The sequence below is a fragment of the Mytilus edulis genome, chromosome 10, assembly GCF_963676685.1.
Source record: "Mytilus edulis chromosome 10, xbMytEdul2.2, whole genome shotgun sequence".
NCBI lineage: Eukaryota > Metazoa > Mollusca > Bivalvia > Mytilida > Mytilidae > Mytilus > Mytilus edulis.
This window is the reverse complement of record NC_092353.1, coordinates 21,867,839-21,875,021: the sequence shown is the minus strand read 5'-3', so window position 1 is coordinate 21,875,021 and position 7,183 is coordinate 21,867,839. Positions and strand designations below refer to the sequence as shown.

The following is a 7,183-nucleotide window of genomic DNA, read 5'->3' as shown; positions in this document are numbered from 1 at the left end:
CCTATAATGTCACATTTTTTATGGAGAAGTTTAAAACATGCATGCTTTTCATTTTCAATTGTTATACATTTGCAATGGCCAAGGGTTGACATGGGTATAGAATTATGGTCATCCTTTGGACTTCTGCTGTTCTTGTTAAAAAGGGGCGTCAGTTTTTCTAAACGAGATTTATAAATATGCAGTCACGTCGGGTCGGAACTGAGAAGTTATATGTAATGCCTCTGTGTTATTCAGAACAAATTCGGGATGAATTTCATTTTGCTTTTGAGTGTGAAATTTTTGAATCTGAGAATACTAAATACTACTTCATATGTATGTACATAAAACCACTGTTGATAATTGTAATGCATTCTAATATGACGTTCTTTCACTTGCTTTGGAAACAAAGTTTTTTTTAATTCAATTAAAACATGGGTAGCGCGTGATTGACATCAAAATTAAAATTTCAACATTAGTTGTAGCGTTAACAATACTGGAGATAAAAATTGACATTTGTACTGCTTGCTATGAATTTAGTTAAAATCATTATAAAAAGTAAGTAAGGTATCTTTTCATATTTTATCGTGAAACAAATTAATTAACTACATTGCTTTGGCTTCATCTAATCAAAATGGCTGGTTTTCGAACGTGTATTATTGGTCCGCATCAGGGGATAAAAGTTTCTTCATATGTCTTATTACAACATACAACCTTGCCATTCAGGAGATTGCCAATCCTAAAGATACACCGGGAAAGGAAATTCTGTTTTAAAACTGTGTAGCACTTCAGGATCAAAATTGAGTATTATCCCCCAGGTATGATGAAAGCTGCTTAAACAGTGTCATTGTTGAGATGAATAGCAACTCAATTTATCAAACTAAAATTTAATGATATTTGCATAACGACTGTTCTATTCTTTAGCAAATTTTACGATTTTCTTGGTTCGCGATTGCTGATATGAAATTATCGGTATGAAATTTTAAACATGTTGATTCAACGTCAATGTTTGACATTTTGGAACTTTTTTCAGAAAATAGACAATATGCTTTCTTTCATCGATCAGTGTAAACAATTTGATCCGGATTCCTATCATAGCAAAATTGCTATTTTTAAGGTGTTTTGGTCAATACAACATAGATTGGACTTGAAAGATTATTATAAAAACTCAAAATAGGCGAATGATAGGAGATTGGTCGGTAGTCCCTTTACTAAATAGAGTCAAAATACTTTGCGTTGGTTTCCGATTCCAGTAAGTTCTTTTGTATTCACACCTGGATGTTGAAGCGCATACAGCCTTCCTCTTTTTGTTACTTATCTTCCTTTCTTTAATACGTATTGATAAAGCTTTCGAGTTGTGTGTATTTCTTTTGACAGTTGTTGATGTAGATGACACTGATGCAACGACCTTTTCTTTTGGTTCTTTTATTATCTGGTCAGAGCTCCGTTTTCGTTTAAGCGATGCTGAAACCATTGAACTTTTTAACGACGCTTTCGATACTATTTTCTCGCGTTTGTTAGTTAATGGTTGTGGGCTCATACGCAATTCCTTGTTGTTGTTAACCTTATTTATATTGCCTTTTAATTTTCCGCTAGCAGATTGTCGGGTAACTCTTGATTCCATTAAAACGGAAGTTGTGATCAGTTTTTATTGTTTCCGTCAAAAGTCAAAACCGTAAATCCTAGATGAAAACGTTATTCCTTCTCATTGAAATACAAGTTAATCTAAAAAATAAAATTATTCACATTATCTTTACTATTTGTTCAATTTATTGTTATTACATTATTACTAACTAAGAACTTTTTTACTGAGTGTGATTTCTTATTGCAGGTGATGCATGCATATCCGTAATTGTTTTAATAGAAATTCTGCTTAATCTTAAATAGAGAAATACAGACTATTCCTATGATCAGATATGAAAACGTCTTCTATTAAATTTCCATGACCATGACAGGAAATGGTCAAAAATGGTTAATTGCATATTGTTCATGAATGAATTAAAAAGAACGTAGAGTAAGATAGAAGAAACCACTCCAAAAAAGTTCAACCTATCCCAAGCAAGTAAAATTGCACTTGTTCAAGTGCTAACACTTTTTGGTCATACAGGTTTTTATTTTGTTTGGTTTTTTTTTTAACTATTTCGGTTTGTATAAACTTTCATATATTTGACTTTGAAAGTTCCTGTTAAAGCTTAATCCAGTAAAAGCGCTTCGGACACATGAAATATATAAAGGGTTTTTTCAGTCTTTTAAATAAGGTTTAACAAAAAACATATGCAATGCCATTTTTACAAACTCGGAGATAACTTAAAGGAATAGCTGCAACTGACAAACTTCTACTAAACGCTATATATATACCTTATGTATATACATCGGACATAGAAACTACCTTAATTGTCCTAATGAGAATCGAAATAATTGATGCAAGCTATACTTTATTGTAGTTTAAACCTGGGTAGGCATTATATACGTATTCGCTCGGGCAAAAATAATTACGAATGTAATGCCTATCCATGTTAAAACTACAATTAAATATAGCTTGCATCAAATATTTCTTAAATAAACTTCTGTCAAAGTTTCGTACATATCCATGAATGTTTCACAAAGTTATTGGTTCCTTGAAAAAGTTAACCTCAGACTACGCCTGGATGTTAAACGTAAAAAGAAACTAAGAAACAGAAGTCATCTGTGATAACGGAAAAATGAAAATAAATAATTATACAATTTTGCTCTGGATACTGTATTTTAGTCATTTACCGGCTTCTGTCCAAATTTCATGAAATGGCATGTCCGTTTGACAAAGTAATTGATGTCTAAAAAATCAAATCAAAAGCAGACTGAACCGAAATGTTGACACCGCCGACTATACGCCAACGATTGAATCTAAGATCGCTATGTCATGCATTTGCAGGCTCGTCAAAATAATGAACAAAGGAACTCCAAAAATAAAGCATCAATGAATTCTCATTTCGAATATTGAATACTTCGACATGACACAAAAAAAAACTTCGATAGGACACAAAAAGTGCTTTGATGATTTAGAACCACTTACTTCAGAAGTATTTATTTTAAATCATGTATGACTGATTGTTGCTTTAAAATCTTATCTGCCCAGGCATAAAATTTATGACAATAAAGACATGTACTAAATAAGAATATTTAATATGCTGTACTGTAATTTCGTTGTGCTATTATATAACCATATCAGAACCTAATTGTTAAAACACAAATACTTAATATCAAGACCTACCTTCGTATTTAAAGTATTGTTTACATGTGTTCCTACAGTAAGTATGATCATGTGATATGTGTATGTTAAACTTATAATTTTGTGTCATGTGTAATCCACATAAATCAATGAATTCAATATTTTAAATATTGATTTTTGACGTGTTAATTTGTCGTTGTTAAAAGAGGGTGTCAATACAAACATATACTAGACTTTAAAAGTATTTTTTATATGAAACTTGATTCTAGCGTATTCCTTTCTATGATGAGTTTACATAAGTGTTCATATATATATTGACAACAACATTGACTTATTGTTTGAGTTTGTTATTTTTCCATCTACCATATTCCCCCTTACTTAAGTTTCCTATATGTCTTACGAATGGTCAATGAAAAACAATATCAAACATTAATTTCCAGATGGTAACCTGTCACCAGTGTTATTTTCACTGCTTTTTAATAATTTTAACGAATGCATCTCCTTATCATGCAATGGGTTATTATGTCGTGTTTTTGTGTGTGTGATGATACAGAGTGAAATTAACTAGAAACTTTAAATCAATTTTTCAAAGATATACAGAGCTGTTTTTTTTCCAAAATAAATTATTTTTGGTGTCGAATAATCAATCATTTGTTTACCTACTAAACCTGAGTAGACTGAGATGCATGCTTCAGTCAGGTATAAGGAGATATAACAGCAGTACCGCTCTAATATTTTAGCGGAAATTCAGATTGTATTGTAAAATTGAGAATGGAAATGGGGAATGTGTCAAAGAGACAACAACCCGACCAAATAAAAAACAACAGCAGAGGGTCACCAACAGGTCTTCAATGTAGCGAGAAATTCCCGCACCCGGAGGCGTCCTTCAGCTGGCCCCTAAACAAATATATACTAGTCCAGTGATAATGAACGCCATACTAATTTCCAAATTGTACACAAGAAACTAAAATTAAAATAATACAAGACTAACAAAGGACAGAGGCTCCTGACTTGGGACAGGCGCAAAAATGCGGCGGGGTTAAACATGTTTGTGAGATCTCAACCCTCCCTCTATATCTCTAACCAATGTAGAAAAGTAAACGCATAACAATACGCACATTAAAATTCAGTTCAAGAGAAGTCCGAGTCTGATGTCAGAAGATGTATCCAAAGAAAATAAACAAAATGACAATAATACATAAATAACAACAGACTACTAGCAGTTAACTGACATGCCAGCTCCAGACTTCAATTAAACTGACTGAAAGATTATGATTACATCATATGAACATCAGGCACAATCCTTCCCGTTAGGGGTTTAGTATCATACCATCATAACATATATGAGAAGAACATAACCCGTGTCATACCAACAACTGTTTTTAGAATAAATGTGTTTAATTCCGATGCAAAGACCTTATCAGTGACTCAATATTAACGCCAAAATATGCAATCTTTAATGACTTGACAACAGTATCGTAATTATATCCCTTCTTAAGAAGTCTATTCCAATGTTTTGTAAGTTTCTGAGGTGAATACTGACACCTTTGTGCTTTATAAAGAATATTTCCATAAAAAATTGGATGTGAAATACCTGAACGTATTAGAAGTCTGCATGTTGAGCTATATTTACGAATGATGTCTTTATACCGATGATAAAATTTAGTAAATGTTTTGACTAGTTTGTGATATCGAAAACCCTGGTGTAATAATTTTTCAGTAATACATAAATTTCTCTCGTTAAAATCTAAAACATTGTTACATACACGAGCGAATCGTACAAGTTGAGATATATAAACACCGTAAGATGGTGACAAGGGAACGTCACCATCTAAAACCGTATAATTAACGTTATTTATTTTCTTGCAGCATTAAAATGGGTTCATAAGAATTCATTATATAAAGATATCATTACATATAGCGGGGATGAAAAAATGTTTAATATTATTTTTGGTAGGTACTAAAGACAATCCTTGTGTTAGACTAGCAATGGTAACTGTAGATTTCTTTTTCTTTTCAAATATCGATTGAAGTTTTCTTGTCGTCAAGTACCATTTAAAATCACCCAGAATTGACAAATTTACGCTGGTACTATATTTTAATAAGGTGTACTTAAATTTCTTCGTACAATTAAGGTGGCAAATTGTCGACGGTGGTGCCTTCACTGCTTTTAAATCATTTGAACTAATTTACCCCCAAATCATATAGTGTATCACATCCGGTTGCATACAAAAAAGGATCGAACAAATGCATTTGAAAGTTGTAAGACATTCATCTTACATTTCATTGCAGCGAAAACAATCTGTATCATCGACATGTTTCTTCTGTGTTTTAAGGCACCATCATTTTTAATTTGGTGTTTTATATAATACTTTGGAAACTTGAGGTTACCTGGTTTTTAAAGCTTGTACACAAGAAGAAAGAAGGTGATCATTTTAAAAGTTCAAATTTAACAGAGACTAATAAGGATGAATTCAATGTAGGTTTAACATCTTCAATGGATATCAGGTGTGTTTGTGTGCGTGTGCGTGTGTGTGCTAAACATTTAATGCTAGAAACATGCAGAAATAAAGGCAACAGTATTATCCGCTGTTGTGAAGTTATAAATCGATTGAGAGAAAACAAATTCAAACCAAAACCGAGGGAAACACATCAAATATAAGAGGAAACGTTTGAATCATAAAATTTTTAACTTATCATGATTTAAAACAAAATTATAGTTGCTACCTAATAACCTTTTTATGTTTGAATCCATCGTTTCTAACATAAAGACAACAATTTGACGGAGTTGAACGCGATGATTTGTGCGCTGACCAGTGTATTTCAGAATAAATTATTGAGGCTGTTTTTTTTATTATAATTTAATTATATCAACGGTAGCATTTTCACTGTACCAGATGCGTCATTCGAAAATCAATGCCTCTTCGTTCAGGTTCGTCAGGTTCAATCCATCATTTTCTATATAAATACATGCGTGTACCACGTGAGGAATAATACAGTTGTTATCCATTCGTTTGATCAGCTTGAGCTTTTGATTTTGCCATTTGATTAAGGACTTCTTTTTTCTTTTTCTTTTTATTTTCCGGTATTTTTGTGATTTTACTTTTTCTGATGCATTAATGAAAACATGATAAAACATAAAATGACCAAAACCCGGACAGGGAATGAGAGAGAGAGAGAGAGAGAGAGAGAGAGAGAGAGAGAGAGAGAGAGAGAGAGAGAGAGAGAGAGAGAGACGACATAAAAAAAAGTCTTGTATATCCTCTTGCTTCTCACTTTGTATGAAAAATTAATTTTCAAATACAATGTTTCGTTTTTTTAATACACAAGTATTTTTTTTTTCCTTTATAATGTTATATAAATTATTATCTCTCTAAAATGAATAGGTTAAGTCAATTTAATACAGAAAGCATGTCGTAAGGAATCTGATGTACAGTAGTTGTCGTTTGTTTATGTAATTTATACGTATTTCTCGTTTCTCGTTTTTTATATAGATTAGACTGTTGGTTTTCCCGTTTGAATGGTTTTACACTAGTAATTATGGGGCTCTTTATATCTTGTTGTTCGATGTGAGCCAAGGCTCTGTGTTGAAGGCTGTACATTGACTTATAATGGTTAAGTTTCATAAACTGTTATTTGGATGGAGAGTTGTCTCATTGGCAATCATAACACATCTTCCTATTTCTACGTCCATTTATATCGTATACGATTTATATACCAGTATTTAGGGCCGTATAGTAAAAACATTAAGTTGATTACAAATACAATTCTCGTATTGTTAGTAAACTCTCGCGAGACGAGAGTTTGTATAACTTACATTTCACTGTATAGCATACTATAATTAAATTGGTAGTCATCAGTCACAACGAATTATTTTCCATATATTGATTTCTTCAGGACACAAAATAATAAATAACACTATGTTAATTCATAATTTGAAATACAATGCTACATTTTAACTCCCTTACTACATGGAAGCTATCGAATAACCCGCCCCTG

The 7,183-nt window shown here is 32.1% G+C and overlaps 1 long non-coding RNA gene across 1 annotated transcript; it reads right to left on the bottom strand.

Annotated features, from left to right (window-relative positions):
* Positions 1–381: 381 nt before the first annotated feature.
* LOC139490631 (uncharacterized) lies at positions 382–3,335 on the bottom strand. The gene is made up of 2 exons (XR_011656370.1): positions 3,227–3,335; positions 382–1,701 (listed from the first exon to the last, which is right to left on the bottom strand). It is a non-coding gene; the product is annotated as an uncharacterized lncRNA (long non-coding RNA).
* Between the last annotated feature and the right edge of the window lie 3,848 nt (positions 3,336–7,183).